Here is a 15,435-nt window from a genome sequence, read left to right on the forward strand (position 1 = left end):
TACATTTTTATTACTGCTGTGAACTGACCACACAGAATATGAAGAATATCAAAAAATTCAGGATGCAGCACAATTAGAGGAAATATATCAGCACAATAACACACTCTATAGCAAAATATTGTCTAATTATCATTATTGATAAAATCCCAAAAAATTTATGGAGATATCACTTTTTGTCAGTATCGCACACCCCTAAATTTTTATTTTATTAGTTGATATAATAATTTATGGCTGAAATTTAAAGCATTCATTTTTTAAAACGTTTTGTTTTTGTGAAAACTTTCATCTGAACTGTAAATTATGCTTTTTACAGTAATGTTAGTTTAATATGGTACTATAGACATTGCCCTACCCCGCTCATAAAGTATTAATTTTATTTATGCAGGTCTTAAAACGGTCTTAAATTTGAGCTTAAAAATCCTGCGGAAACCCTGCAGTGATGTGGCGCTCTGATACATAAAATGAAATCCTATGGTTGAATTATGTGCCTATGTTGGATTTCATTGATAACATACTTTTTAATTCCTTCACGATGCCTCAATACAGCTGAATACAATTTCTTAAGCATACACACTTTTTGATGAGTTCTGCTTTATTTCTTCTTTCTCAGCGTATTCTTCAGTTTTCCCCTGCGCTGTTTTCATAATATTGCAATACTGATTACACTTTAAAAAAAAAAGAGTTCCCTGTTCACATTAAGCTTGTAGCAATGACCTTGATTATAAAAGATCTTTTTTTGATGTCACAGCTCCATTTGCTTCCTCTTTAATAAAATACTTTAATCCCATTCATTTTACTGGTGTTGTAATGCAGGTTTAAAGCAGCCTTCAGAGAAACGCCTGCTGCTGGTAGCTAATGCCCACATGCACTGGGATCCAGAGTACTCCGATGTGAAGCTCGTCCAGACCATGATGTTCCGGTCTGAGCTGAAGAGCATCGCTGAGAGGGCATCGGGCTCTATCAACTCTGCACCACCCACGTTAGACACCAGCACCATCCCTATAGTCCTGTGCATTGACCTCAACTCCCTCCCAGGCTCTGGTAAGTGATTTTTGAAACTGCTTATTAGAGATAAATAGTTAGAGAGAATGGGGAACTCCCTTGGGCAATCTATATTGTGAAAATTCCAACTAAGAGGAGGTCAAGAAGTTCAAATAAGCAATCCAAAATACAATGCCCATGTAGTGGATGGCAAGCAGTAGGCTCAGCGTTCCTTGTATAGGATAACTGTCGTCATTTACTGACCCTCGTGTTTCTGTGGAGTACAAAAGAAGATCTTTTAAAGAATGCTGGTAACCTTTGAATTCTGCTGTATAGACAAAAACCCAGACATTTCTCAAAATATATTTTTATGTTCCACTGAAAAAAAAAATTCATACAGGTTTGGAATGGCGTGAAGGTGAGTTAATGACGACATCATTTAAATTTTGGGGGGTGAATTACTCTTTAATGCCATTCTTAAGAGAAATACAGTTAGCCGTTTTGTTAGATTTGGCATGAAGCTCTCGTCTCATCATTACTAAGTTTCCTGGCCTTTCACAGGTGTGGTGGAGTATCTAAGTAATGGTGGAGTTGCAGAAAATCACAAAGACTTTAAGGAACTGCTTTACAGCAATTGCTTAACCAACTTCAGTTGTAACGGCAAAAACGGCAACCCCGATGGTAGTATCACACACAGTTTCCAGCTGAAGAGTGCCTATAAGGGGAATCTCATGCCCTACACCAACTACACTTATGACTTCAAGGTGAAGAGATAAGATTTAGGTTTTAGTGAAATGTGATTTGCTTTTGTATTGTATTGCACTGAAACCTGTGCACTAGGACCTTAATTTTATATTATTCTCACAGATTTCTATCTTTTTTTTAGGGCGTGTAGGGCATGATTGACTACATCTTCTTCTCTAAGACACACATGCGTGTTCTGGGCATTCTGAGTCCACTGGAGACTCAGTGGTTGAAGGACAACAACATAACCGGCTGCCCCCACCCGCACATCCCCTCCGATCACTTTTCCCTTCTGGCTCAGCTGGAGTACCACCTCCTTAATGGCTGCATCTGCCTGTCCACAGGTAGTGCAGCCCCCCTTTCCCAAACCATGGACGAATGATGCCTACAAATATAGGTACACATATTAAGGAGTGAAGTATTCACCTACTTTGTTCCATTTTTTAACCTTTGCTCACGATTATATGATCTTATTATTTCGTTTTCCAACATGAAAACAAAAGCTTAATACCAAATTAGGATTGGGATTCTCTGTTTGATACCAAACAAATGCTGCTTTCAGGGAAATCAATCTGTTTGTCTGAGTCTAAATGTGAGATTGCATAAGCCACGTGTCAGTATTTGGATGGTAGAATTGTGTAACTTAAGCAGAGACCAATCATGTAGCATAACAATGTCACCTTTATTTATATAGCGCTTTAAACAAAATACATTGCGTCAAAGCAACTGAACAACATTCATTAGGAAAACAGTGTCAATAATGCAAAAATGATAGTTAAAGGCAGTTCATCATTGGATTCAGTGATGTCATCTCTGTTCAGTTAAATAGTGTCTGTGCATTTATTTGCAATCAAGTCAACGATATCGCTGTAGATGAAGTGACCCCAACTAAGCAAGCCAGAGGCGACAGCGGCAAGGAACCGAAACTCCATCGGTGACAGAATGGAGAAAAAAACCTTGGGAGAAACCAGGCTCAGTTGGGGGGCCAGTTCTCCTCTGACCAGACGAAACCAGTAGTTCAATTCCAGACTGCAGCAAAGTCAGATTGTGCAGAAGAATCATCTGTTTCCTGTGGTCTTGTCCTGGTGCTCCTCTGAGACAAGGTCTTTACAGGGGATCTGTATCTGGGGCTCTAGTTGTCCTGGTCTCCACTGTCTTTCAGGGATGTAGAGGTCCTTTCTAGGTGCTGATCCACCATCTGGTCTGGATACGTACTGGATCCGGGTGACTGCAGTGACCCTCTGATCTGGGCACAGACTGGATCTGGTGGCCACGGTGACCTCGGAACAAAAGAGAAACAGACAAATATTAGCGTAGATGCCATTCTTCTAATGATGTAGCAAGTACATAGGTTGTTATGGGAAGTGTTTCCGGTTCCGGTTTACCTAATTAATTCAGCCTAAAAATCCTTTAACGGATTTGGATAATAAAAGCATATTAGTATGTTATGTGTTTGCCAGGTTAAAGAGATGGGTCTTTAATCTAGATTTAAACTGCAAGAGTGTGTCTGCCTCCCGAACAATGTTAGGTAGGTTATTCCAGAGTTTGGGCGCCAAATAGGAAAAGGATCTGCCGCCTGCAGTTGATTTTGATATTCTAGGTATTATCAAATTGCCTGAGTTTTGAGAACGTAGCGGACGTAGAGGATTATAATGTAAAAGGAGCTCATTCAAATACTGAGGTGCTAAACCATTCAGGGCTTTATAAGTAATAAGCAATATTTTAAAATCTATGCGATGCTTGATAGGGAGCCAGTGCAGTGTTGACAGGACCGGGCTAATATGGTCATACTTCCTGGTTCTAGTAAGAACTCTTGCTGCTGCATTTTGGACTAGCTGTAGTTTGTTTACTAAGCATGCAGAACAACCACCCAATAAAGCATTACAATAATCTAACCTTGAGGTCATAAATGCATGGATTAACATTTCTGCATTTGACATTGAGAGCATAGGCCGTCATTTAGATATATTTTTGAGATGGAAAAATGCAGTTTTACAAATGCTAGAAACGTGGCTTTCTAAGGAAAGATTGCGATCAAATAGGACACCTAGGTTCCTAACTGATGACGAAGAATTGACAGAGCAACCATCAAGTCTTAGACAGTGTTCTAGGTTATTACAAGCAGAGTTTTTAGGTCCTATAATTAACACCTCTGTTTTTTCAGAATTTAGCAGTAAGAAATTACTCGTCATCCAGTTTTTTATATCGACTATGCAATCCATTAGTTTTTCAAATTGGTGTGTTTCACCGGGCTGCGAAGAAGTATAGAGCTGAGTATCATCAGCATAACAGTGAAAGCTAACACCATGTTTCCTGATGATATCTCCCAAGGGTAACATATAAAGCGTGAAGAGTAGCGGCCCTAGTACTGAGCCTTGAGGTACTCCATACTGCACTTGTGATCGATAGGATACATCTTCATTCACTGCTACGAACTGATGGCGGTCATATAAGTACGATTTAAACCATGCTAATGCACTTCCACTGATGCCAACAAAGTGTTCAAGTCTATGCAAAAGAATGTTGTGGTCAATTGTGTCAAACGCAGCACTAAGATCCAATAAAACTAATAGAGAGATACACCCACGATCAGATGATAAGAGCAGATCATTTGTAACTCTAAGGAGAGCAGTCTCAGTACTATGATACGGTCTAAATCCTGACTGGAAATCCTCATATATACCATTTTCCTCTAAGAAGGAATATAATTGTGTGGATACCACCTTTTCTAGTATCTTGGACAGAAAAGGGAGATTCGAGATTGGTCTATAATTAACTAGTTCTTTGGGGTCAAGTTGTGGTTTTTTGATGAGAGGCTTAATAACAGCCAGTTTGAAGGTTTTGGGGACATATCCTAATGACAATGAGGAATTAATAATAGTCAGAAGAGGATCTATGACTTCTGGAAGCACCTCTTTTAGGAGCTTAGATGGTATAGGGTCTAACATACATGTTGTTGGTTTAGATGATTTAACAAGTTTATACAATTCTTCCTCTCCTATGGTAGAGAAGATGGTTCCTCAGGGGGTCTATAGTGCACTGTCTGATGTGATACTGTAGCTGACGGCTGAATGGTTGCAATTTTATCTCTAATAGTATCGATTTTAGAAGTAAAGTAGTTCATAAAGTCATTACTGCTGTGGTGTTGGGAAATGTCAACACTTGTTGAAGCTTTATTATTCGTTAATTTAGCCACTGTATTGAATAAATACCTGGGGTTATGTTTGTTTTCTTCTAAAAGAGAAGAAAAGTAATCGGATCTAGCAGTTTTTAATGCTTTTCTGTAGGATATGTTACTTTCCCGCCAAGCAATACGAAATACCTCTAGTTTTGTTTTCCTCCAGATGCGCTCCATTTTTCGGGCTGCTCTCTTTAGGGTGGGAGTATGCTCATTATACCATGGTGTCAAACTGTTTTCCTTAACCTTCCTTAAGCGTAAAGGAGCAACTTTATTTAAAGTGCTAGAAAAGAGAGAGTCCATAGTTTCTGTTACATCATCAAGTTGTTCTGAGGTTTTGGATATGCTAAGGAATTTGGATACATCAGGAAGATAACTTAAAAAGCAGTCTTTTGTGTTAGAAGTGATGGTTCTTCCATACTTGTAACAAGAAGTAGAATTTACAAATTTGGCTATATGAATTTTGCAAAGAACTAAATAATGATCTGAGATATCATCACTTGGCTGAATAATTTCAACACCATCAACATCAATTCCATGTGACAGTATTAAATCTAGAGTATGATTTCGACAATGAGTAGGTCCTGAAACGTGTTGTCTAACACCAATAGTATGCCGCCCATTGATTGAATGCGAGACTCCGGTTCCATTTACAGATATTTATTAACACCGTAGAACTAAAAGTTCAGATAGAAAAAATAAAAGACAACATTAAACATTGCAATCATTACATAAATAGCATTGCTTAGCACTGTAGCGAATGCTAATAAAGAATACAGAGAAATACTGACCACTTTAGCCTGCTTCTCAACCAACGGCAGAGTCATTTCCCAGAAGCAATCTTCACAGTCAAACAAAATATGATTCTTCAACTCACACATAGTTGTAGAAAACACCACGTAGCATGGAGTGATAAAGAAACAAACTAGCAGGTAACATCACCGCTACATGTGCGCTTTGGTCCCAGTGAGTGGCTTACGGCGCTTACAGGCGCTACTTCCGGTTTTTAACCATGTCAAAATAAAAGTACGTATTTTCAAAATAAATTCAAAACCGGCTGCATTTACACTCCCACCATCACACAATGTGTGATTCACAATAAATAAATTACATTGTTAACAGAACCTTATAAACCATTGATGTAAATACACAAATATACCTTCAAGTATAAACAAAACAATGACATTGAAGAGCTAACCTACTTATTCAGCCTCAAGCAAAAGTACTGTTTTGTGTATTGACCTTTCTAAGTAAACTGGCTTATTTGAGTGTGTGCCTTTACGGTCTAGTGTTGTGTCACTAAGTAACAGTTTGAGTTTTCTGACTCTTCCGTCATCTCCTTGGAAGACTTCAACTACCTTCGCCAGCTTCCACTGATTTCTTGGTGTGCCATCATCTTGCAACAGGACAATGTCATTCACTTTAGCATTTCTCCTGTCCTTGTTCCATTTGCTCCTCTGCTGTAGATTCAGCAAATACTCCTTTCTCCACCTGGTCCAGAATTCATTGGACAAGAACTGTACTCTCTTCCATCTCTTCTGAAGGTAGAGATCTTCCCTTACAAACTCACCAGGTGGTGGTGCGATTATTGACGATTTCATTGTCAATATGTGGTTTGGAGTTAGGGGTTCAGGTCCTAATGGATCATTGAGATGTTCCGTGGTCAATGGTCGACTATTCACTATAGCCATCACTTCGTACAGGAATGTTCTTAATGAAGAACTGTCTAATCTTCCAGCAGACTGGTCTAGGATGGATGTGAGGACACTTCTCACAGTCCGTATCTGCCTCTCCCAGACGCCGCCCATGTGACTGGAAGCAGGTGGGTTCATGACAAAGTTGCATCCTAGCTCTTTCACACGTTCTTGCTCCATTCCTTTCATTAATACTTGAAATTCATTGCGTGCTCCCACAAAGTTTGTGCCTTGATCACTTTGTAGATGACTTACATTGCCTCTTATGGCAATAAAACAGCGCAACGCATTTAGGAAGGCATCAGTGGAAAGGTCATCCAATACCTCAATGTGGATGGCACGTGAACACATGCAGGTGAATAGAAGCCCATATCTCTTCAGCTCTTTCCTTCCATCTTTGACAAAAAATGGTCCGAAACAGTCCATACCACTATAAGTAAATGGAGGGGTTGCTTCCATCCTCTCTGGTGGAAGATCGGCCATTTTTTGTTCTTGATTACACTTTCTGAGCTTTCTGCATTTGATGCACTTGAAAATGAGTGATGACACTTCACTACTACACCCTAGGATCCAAATCCCACTGGAACGTAGTTCATTGATGGTCATTCCACGACCCTGATGCTTCACCTTCTCATGATAGTGCTTTATCAACAATCGAGATACATGATGTCCTTTGGGGAGGATAGCTGGGTGTTTGACATGAGGGTGGAGTGTTGCTTGTGTCAATCTACCTCCCACCCTCAGGATATCTTGGCTATCCATGAAAGGGTTCAACTTGAGCAGCTTGTTTGACTTGCTCTTTTGTACCTCTTTCTTTTGTTTAAGAGCCTTGATTTCATCACTGAATGCCTCTTCTTGAACTGCATGGATTATGAATTGTTCAGCATCCATTCTTTCTTCAAGTGTCGTAACTTCATTGGATCTTGTTTTAAGACCTTTCACCTCTTTTGCAAAACGCTTAAGTCTTGCTATGGCTCTTACGACTCTCTTCCAATCAGAAAACTTATGAAGTCGATCTGATAGGGACCTTTCCTCATTTACTTTCGTTGTGTGAACTTGTGCTCTTTTGATTTCTGGGTCATCCTAATTGAGGTCTCGCACCTTAATCTCTTCTTTGTTAGGGAGCTCCTTTTGCCACAAGAAACTAGGTCCCGTGAACCAGTTAGACTCTACAAGCTCCTTTGCCATGAGTCCGCGAGAGGCGTGGTCAGCTGGGTTATTTTCTGAGGCAACATATTGCCACTGACTTGGTTCTGTGCTCGATTTGATCTGCTGGATCCGATTGGCTACGAATACATGAAATCGCTTTTCATCATTGTTAATGTAACCAAGGACGACCTTGGAATCGGTCCAAAAGTATTCCTGCAGATTTTCGATCTCCATTTCTCTCTTTAGCAGCGCACCTGTCCTTGTGGCTACGACCGCAGCGGAGAGTTCCAATCTTGGGATTGTTGTTACCTTCGTCGGAGCAACCCTTGCCTTCCCCATAACAAGAGCGCAATGGACTTCTCCAGACTTCGAAACAACCCTAAGGTAAGAACACATTCCATAGCCAGAAACACTAGCATCTGAAAAATGGTGAAGTTCACACTGTAGAACCTTCTTGGCTGCCAATGGTATGTAGTGCCGTGGTATCTCTACCGAAGACAGATTATGAAGGTCTTGGAGCCATGCTTCCCAACGCGGCCTGAGGTCGTCAGGAAGTGGCTCATCCCATCCTACCTTGTCTTGGCACATCCTTTGTAGAATCTGTTTACCTTTCAAAATGACAGGTGCCACAAACCCTAGAGGATCAAAAATTGAGGCAACTGTTGACAGTACTCCTCTTCTGGTAAGAGGATGCTCTTTTACCCTCACTCTGAACTGGAATTTATCTGAGCTAATGCACCATTGGACCCCAAGAGCCCGTTCCATCTTTTGCTCGCCCAAGGCCATGTCCAGGTCAGCTGCAACTTCAGCAATTTCTTGCTTTGGGATTGTGGCCAGAACCTTTTTGTTGTTAGTAATGAATTTGTGTAAGCGGAGTTTACCGGTGTTGCAGAGGTCTCTTGCCTCTCTAACAAGCTCGATAGCTTCCTCTTCACTGTCCAAACTTGTTAATCCATCGTCAACATAAAAGTTGCGCTGTATAAATCTCACTGTAGCTTCACTAAACTTGCCTTCTCCTTCTGCAGCCAGGTGTTTGAGCCCAAAGTTTGCGCATCCAGGTGACGATGCAGCACCAAACAAGTGAACCTTCATGCGGAACACTGACGGTGGAGCTTCCATATTGCCTCTTTCCCACCACAGAAATCTGAGGTAGTCTTGGTCCCTTGGTGCAACATGAAATTGATGGAACATCCGCTGTACATCACACATGATCGCTACTTGTCCTTTGCGGAAACGGCACAAGACCCCTACAAGGGTATTTGTAAGGTCTGGCCCGGTGAGTAGATGTTCATTCAGTGATGTATTGTGAAACTTAGCTGAGCAATCAAATACCACACGAATCTTTCCTGGCTTTTGAGGGTGGTAAACTCCATGGTGAGGGATATACCACGTGGTCTGATTGGTTACCTCTGGCTCTGGAACCTTTTCAGCATCACCTCTTGCAATCATGTCCTCCATGAAAGCCACATAATCCTTGTGATATTGATTATCTTTCTTAAGACGTTTTTCCAAACATCTGAGTCTATGTTCTGCACACACTTTGTTGTTTGGCAGACTTGGCCTCTCTTCCTTGAAAGGCAATGGCATTTCGTAATGCCCATTTGGCTTTTGCTTTATTCCTTCTTTCAGTTTCACCACAAACTTAATATCTTCTTGTGACATTAGAACTTCTTCACTAAACTTCTCAGTAAAATCTGACTCAAAGACCTTGAGTATATCTGAAGGAGTGATCATTTCCTTAACTTGAGTTCTATAAACAAAATGGACCTCAGACTTGAGCTCTGTAGAGGGCTTGGTAGCTGGCTGAACTTTCTTTATGATGATACGGTGGCTCACACCGATTTCATCCTCATGACCATAATCAACTTCAGTGCTGCTGTAGCCGATAATGCTCCAACCTAACACAGACTTTTGTGCATATGGCTGGTTTTCATTGCCCGTGATGACATCTCTGGGAAGTAAAGCTTGTGGACAGTTATACCCGATCAACAATCCTACTTCACAGTCGAGCTCTGGAGACATTTCATCTGCCAAATGTTCCAAGTGAGGCCATGACTTTGCGGTTATGCTTGTGGGTATATGGGATCTGTTTGCTGGTATGTAATCTCTGGTATAGGTGGTTGGGAGTTTGATTTTTGTGTCAGAGCTGAAGCCCCTTACCTGTAGTCCTTGCACCTTTTGGCTATTCACCACTTTTGTTTTTGATGTTATCGTGGACACTTTAAGTTTTACTGGCTCTTTCTTGGCACCCAATGTTACAGCTGCATCCTTCAGGATGAAGGTTGTGTCGCTCTGACTATCAAGTAAAGCATACACTAAAACTTCCTTGTCTGGTTCTGTTGTTGTGGAGACATAGACTGGAACAATAGATGAAGTATGAGTACTGCTCTTCTCTTGAACAACTCTGTTAGAGGTAGCTTGCTGTATTTCAACTGATTCAGACTGTTGGTTCTTGTCTCCTTTGTTTTCTTTTGATCTTTCTTGTTTTATTCTTACTCCTTGTTCTTGGTCTTTCTTCCCACGATCTTGATGTAGGCAAGTGGGGTGGCGTTTTCCACATAAGTCACACACACTCCTGGATGTACAAGCTCTGGAGTTGTGGCCAAACCTAAGACAGCCAAAACATAATTTCTCCAGTTGCACAAACTTAACTCTCTCTTCAACTGGTCTTTCCATGATCTTGAGACACCTATGGAGAGTATGGCCTTTCTTTTTGCAAAACATGCATGTGATGCTTGTCTTCTCACTTGTATTAGTGGTGAAAGTCTTAGCACTGATGTTTTGATTTCGTTGATACTTAGACTGTTCTCGCTCTGTTGGCTTTGTTCTTTCTTGGTCAGTTTGTTTCACTGCATATAATGATGTGATGGGGTTGCATGCAATTCGAGCCTCCACGTTGAGAAATCTGACAAAGTATCTGAAGTCAGGGAACATTTTGTGTTCATCTTGATAAATCGTGGCTTCTCTGTTCCAGCGTGAGCTCAACCAATCCGGGAGCTTGACAGTAATCTTTTGGTTTTCCACACAATCGTTGAGAGTTTGTAGACCTTGAACATATGGCATAGCTGATTCCACACTGCTAAGGAAATCAACAAACTCACGAAGATTTTCGCTGTCCTTGGGGCTAATTTTATGCCATGTATGTATCTTGTCACGGTATGACTTGGCAACTATGAATGGATTACCAAATCTGTCTTCAAGTATGTCCCAGGCAGCACGATAAGCTGTTTCTGTTCCTACAAGGAAATGGCCTTCAATAGCTCTCTTGGCTGAGCCACCAACATACTTGCGTAGAAAGAAAAGCTTTTCCTGAGTCAGCAGGTTCTTGCGATCAATCAGAGTAAAGAAGGAAAGCTTCCAATCATTATACTTGAGAGGATCTCCTTTAAAAACTTCAGGTTCTGGGATTGGAACTCGATTAGCTGTGATTGCTTCAGCAAGAGTTCTCACAAGGTCATTGGAGGCTTCATGAGAGGCTAAAAAGGCTTGAGTGACTGGAGCTTGAGTGGTTGGGACTTGTTGCATGAGTGGAAGTGCAGTTGGGGTGATGACTTGACTGGGCTTGGCTTGTTGTGCAGGAAGAGCTTGGGAGACTGATGCTTGATAGGAGGGGAAAAATGGATCCATTAAAGGGTTAAGTGCAAGTGGTTGATCGACAGATTCTGAATAAACCTGCAGTCTTGCTTGAGCTGCAACATGCCCTTTAAGTTCTTCTAGCCGTTCTACTTCTCTTCTTTTCCCTTCCAACTTCATTCTTCTATCAGCACTTTCTGCTATGAACTGAACTCTTTTTTTAGCACTCTCTGCTTCAATTTCCCTTTCTTTAGCTTCTCTTTCAGCCTTCAAGATTTGATCTTCCACCTCAAGTCTTTGAATTTCTTCCTTCTGCTGATGTTGTGCATTTGTTATCTTCATCACCTCTTGCGTTGCCGCAACTTCAGCTGCCGCTTGTTTTGCATTAAGGGACAGGATGGAAGAATGTCTGGATACTTTAGAAGAAGCTTTTGACTTAGCGGTTTTAGCTGAGGAAACACTAGAAACTGTGCTGTCAAACACTGACTTAGCATCAGGCCAAGATATGATTTCTGAATCATCACCATTGCGGAAACGTTGAACATTTGTATTTGCAATCCTAGTGAATGCCTGGCATGTGTCATTCATTCTCCGAATGTCAGGTTCAGGGCTTGAAATGGCTCTTATTTTGAGGTAAGTATTGTCCATGTCAACTTGAATGGTGTTGATTTCATTTACAATCTCATCAATCAGATCATCAGCATCATTATCCTTAATGGACCGTTTTAAGCCATTGATGTGATACTTCCATCTTCTGTACATCCTTACAAAACTCACATTTAGATCCTTCAATTTGTCATCTAACAAAGCTTTTCCTTTTTCAGTGAGCCTTTGTGTGCGTCCAGATTTCCTAATTCCAGGAGGCAGTTGTGTATCATTCGCACCAACCTGAGATTGTGTTTCCTGCGCTGCGTCTTCAACTTGCTCATCAGCGTCACCTTGCTGTGATAGGGTAGTCTGCTCTGCGTCACTATCTTCTTGAAGGTCTCCAAGAGTGACCTCTTCAGTTGGAAAAGTACTTTCCTTTGAGTGTGACATATTAAATGTAGAGAGGTTTAAATGTATTGAAATTTGAATAAAATGTATTCTGTTCTCTAATGTGTGCAAATATGAAATAACATGAAATGTTGAAAATGAAATTAAATGTAAATATAAATCTCTTTGAATACCTTAGCTTAACCTTTGAATATTGTACAACAAACACTACAGTATCATAATAACACACTTCAATGAATGAGTAATAAAAAAGGCAATTAACAAAGTGTGAAAAAACTCTTGGCACAGTCTAAATATGAAAACTCACTTGTATGAACAATACTTTGATATTAACTTACAACATCTTAGATTCAACTGGGAGAATGGTTAATTTACTTATTTACTTAGTTTCTTGCTAGATAATCAATTGCAGGAAAAGAGAATGTCCACTGCTGCTTTAAGAAGAAAAAAAACCACAAATGAAATGTCCGTGTGTTATAATGGTAGTACTTGCGCTACTTTCAAGACACTCTCACATGCTTGCTTGTGTAGCCTTGTCCGTCGCCCTTTGGATTCACACGAACAGTTCACATTCACATGATGGCCTCTTCTTTACCGCACGTGGCCTGCAACTGGTCCGTCTTCGTCCGCTCTGAGTCTTCACCGATGCAGAAGTGTTCTACTATGCCGCCCATTGATTGAATGCGAGACTCCGGTTCCATTTACAGATATTTATTAACACCGTAGAACTAAAAGTTCAGATAGAAAAAATAAAAGACAACATTAACATTGCAATCATTACATAAATAGCATTGCTTAGCACTGTAGCGAATGCTAATAAAGAATACAGAGAAATACTGACCACTTTAGCCTGCTTCTCAACCAACAGCAGAGTCATTTCCCAGAAGCAATCTTCACAGTCAAACAAAATATGATTCTTCAACTCACACATAGTTGTAGAAAACACCACGTAGCATGGAGTGATAAAGAAACAAACTAGCAGGTAACATCACCGCTACATGTGCGCTTTGGTCCCAGTGAGTGGCTTACGGCGCTTACAGGCGCTACTTCCGGTTTTTAACCATGTCAAAATAAAAGTACGTATTTTCAAAATAAAATCAAAACCGGCTGCATTTACAAATAGAGTTCAGAATGTCTATAAATGCTGATCCCAATGCATCGTTTTCATTATCAACATGGATATTAAAATCACCAACTATTAAAACTTTATCTGCAGCCAGAACTAACTCGGATGTAAAATCACCAAACTCTTTAATAAAGTCTGTATGGTGCCCTGGTGGCCTGTATACAGTAGCCAGTACAAACATAACAGGGGATTTATCATTTACATTTGTTTCTTTGGATAATGTTATATGAAGCACCATTACTTCAAACGAGTTATACTTGTAGCCTGCCCTCTGAGAAATCCTGAAAACGTTGTTATAAATTGAAGCAACACCTCCACCTTTGCCTTTTAGACGTGGCTCATGTTTATAACAGTAATCTTGGGGGGTGGACTCATTTAAAATAATGTAATCATCAGGTTTTAGCCAGGTTTCTGTCAAACAGAGTACATCTATATTATGATCAGTGATCATATTATTTACAAAAAGTGTTTTCGTAGAAAGGGATCTGATATTCAATAAGCCAAGCTTTATCATTTGTTTATCCATATTGCTTCTGTTTTTTATTTGTTGAACCTCAATTAAATTGTTAATCTTAACTTGGTTTGGACAATGTCAGCAAGAGTATTATAAAAAAGTGTAATAAGATGTTCCAGTTAACATCCTCTTTTAAATTCCCCTTCAGCATCTCATAAATTTGACAAGAAATAATTTTGGCGGCATTTAAATCTAAATTTCCCAATACAATAAAACCCCATTTGTCCCTTTATTATGCAATCAAATATGAGTTACTGCATCCTGTGCATTACAAACTCAAGTTCCCCTATTTAATGTTAAGGGAGGATGGATTTGCATTAAGTTTATGAACTGGAAAACAGCAATCTATTTTTTTATTGAAAATTCTTAATAGTGAAATGTAATGTTAATGTTAATTTATAAGTTATAAATGTAATTTTGTGATTTGTTGGTAGAAGAGAAAAATGACTTGATTCTTTCATTTTATTTGTTTTGCACAACTATATGATTATAGAGCATTTCTGTAGTTAAAGGCTGTTCTCACTGTTATATCTACATATTACAGTATGTTAGGTAAAAACTTATAGCCTGAATGCACTGTAAGTCTCTTTCGATAAAAGCGTCTGCTAAATGCATAAATATTTATGGTTTTCAAGGTCTGCAAGCTAAAACACAATCATTCACTAAATTTTTCTGAAAGATATAATACGCTACACATCATTTAAAATCATTTAAAATTTAATGAATTTATGTATTGTTCCAAACACAGCAAACTGACACAGAAACATATCTGTCATTGCTAGGAGACAAATAACTAGTTAATACAATAGGTTGTAAAATAATCTCGGAAATGTTTGATATCATCGATTAGTCCAAAGCTAAAAAAAAAAAAAAAAAAAAAAAAGTCTGTGCCCATCATGTGATTTTCTATGAAATCTGTTAACTCAAATCTGTTAACTCAAATCCCCCCCCCCCACTTTTAATATCATGGAAATTCGTCCCGTGCACTTTCTCTGTCAAGTTTGTTCTCATAGAGGTTTTCAAGAGCTGGTGTGAATAAATATAGATTTAAACTCAAAGAGACGGTATAGTCTGCATATAATTTGATATTTTATTCGGACCCAGAATACAGCGAGATGGACATCACAGAGCGCAAACACTCCCGCAGTGTGCATTTCATTCATACTCGAAGCCCGAGGGCGCTCTCGCGCAGAAAGTCATTTCAGGAAATTCCGAGAAGGGTATTCCTGCACAACCGAAGGCTGCAGTTCCCTTTCATAGGTCACTTCGATGCTGCGGTGACATCACCTGCTATGGGAACACGCTTCGGTGTGACGAATGTCTGAATCCCTATACCATCCCGCCAATCCTATTGGCCAAATAGCACTTGGCACCGCCCTACGCATGCGTACGCATCGTATACCTGGGTGCCACGCGCCATTTCCCTCAGATTTCATTCCTTCAGGGAAGCGAATCATCTGTGCCCTAGGATTCATCTCGC

At 40.0% G+C, this 15,435-nt stretch overlaps 1 long non-coding RNA gene and 1 pseudogene across 1 annotated transcript in view; both read left to right on the forward strand.

The window, feature by feature from the left end:
• LOC132130990 (CCR4-NOT transcription complex subunit 6-like) overlaps window positions 1-2,397 on the forward strand; it is a 26,970-nt pseudogene extending 24,573 nt beyond the window's left edge.
• LOC132139523 (uncharacterized) overlaps window positions 1-15,435 on the forward strand; it is a 318,882-nt gene that overhangs the window by 175,097 nt on the left and 128,350 nt on the right. The window lies entirely within an intron of this gene.

This window comes from Carassius carassius, chromosome 4 (assembly GCF_963082965.1).
Source record: "Carassius carassius chromosome 4, fCarCar2.1, whole genome shotgun sequence".
NCBI lineage: Eukaryota > Metazoa > Chordata > Actinopteri > Cypriniformes > Cyprinidae > Carassius > Carassius carassius.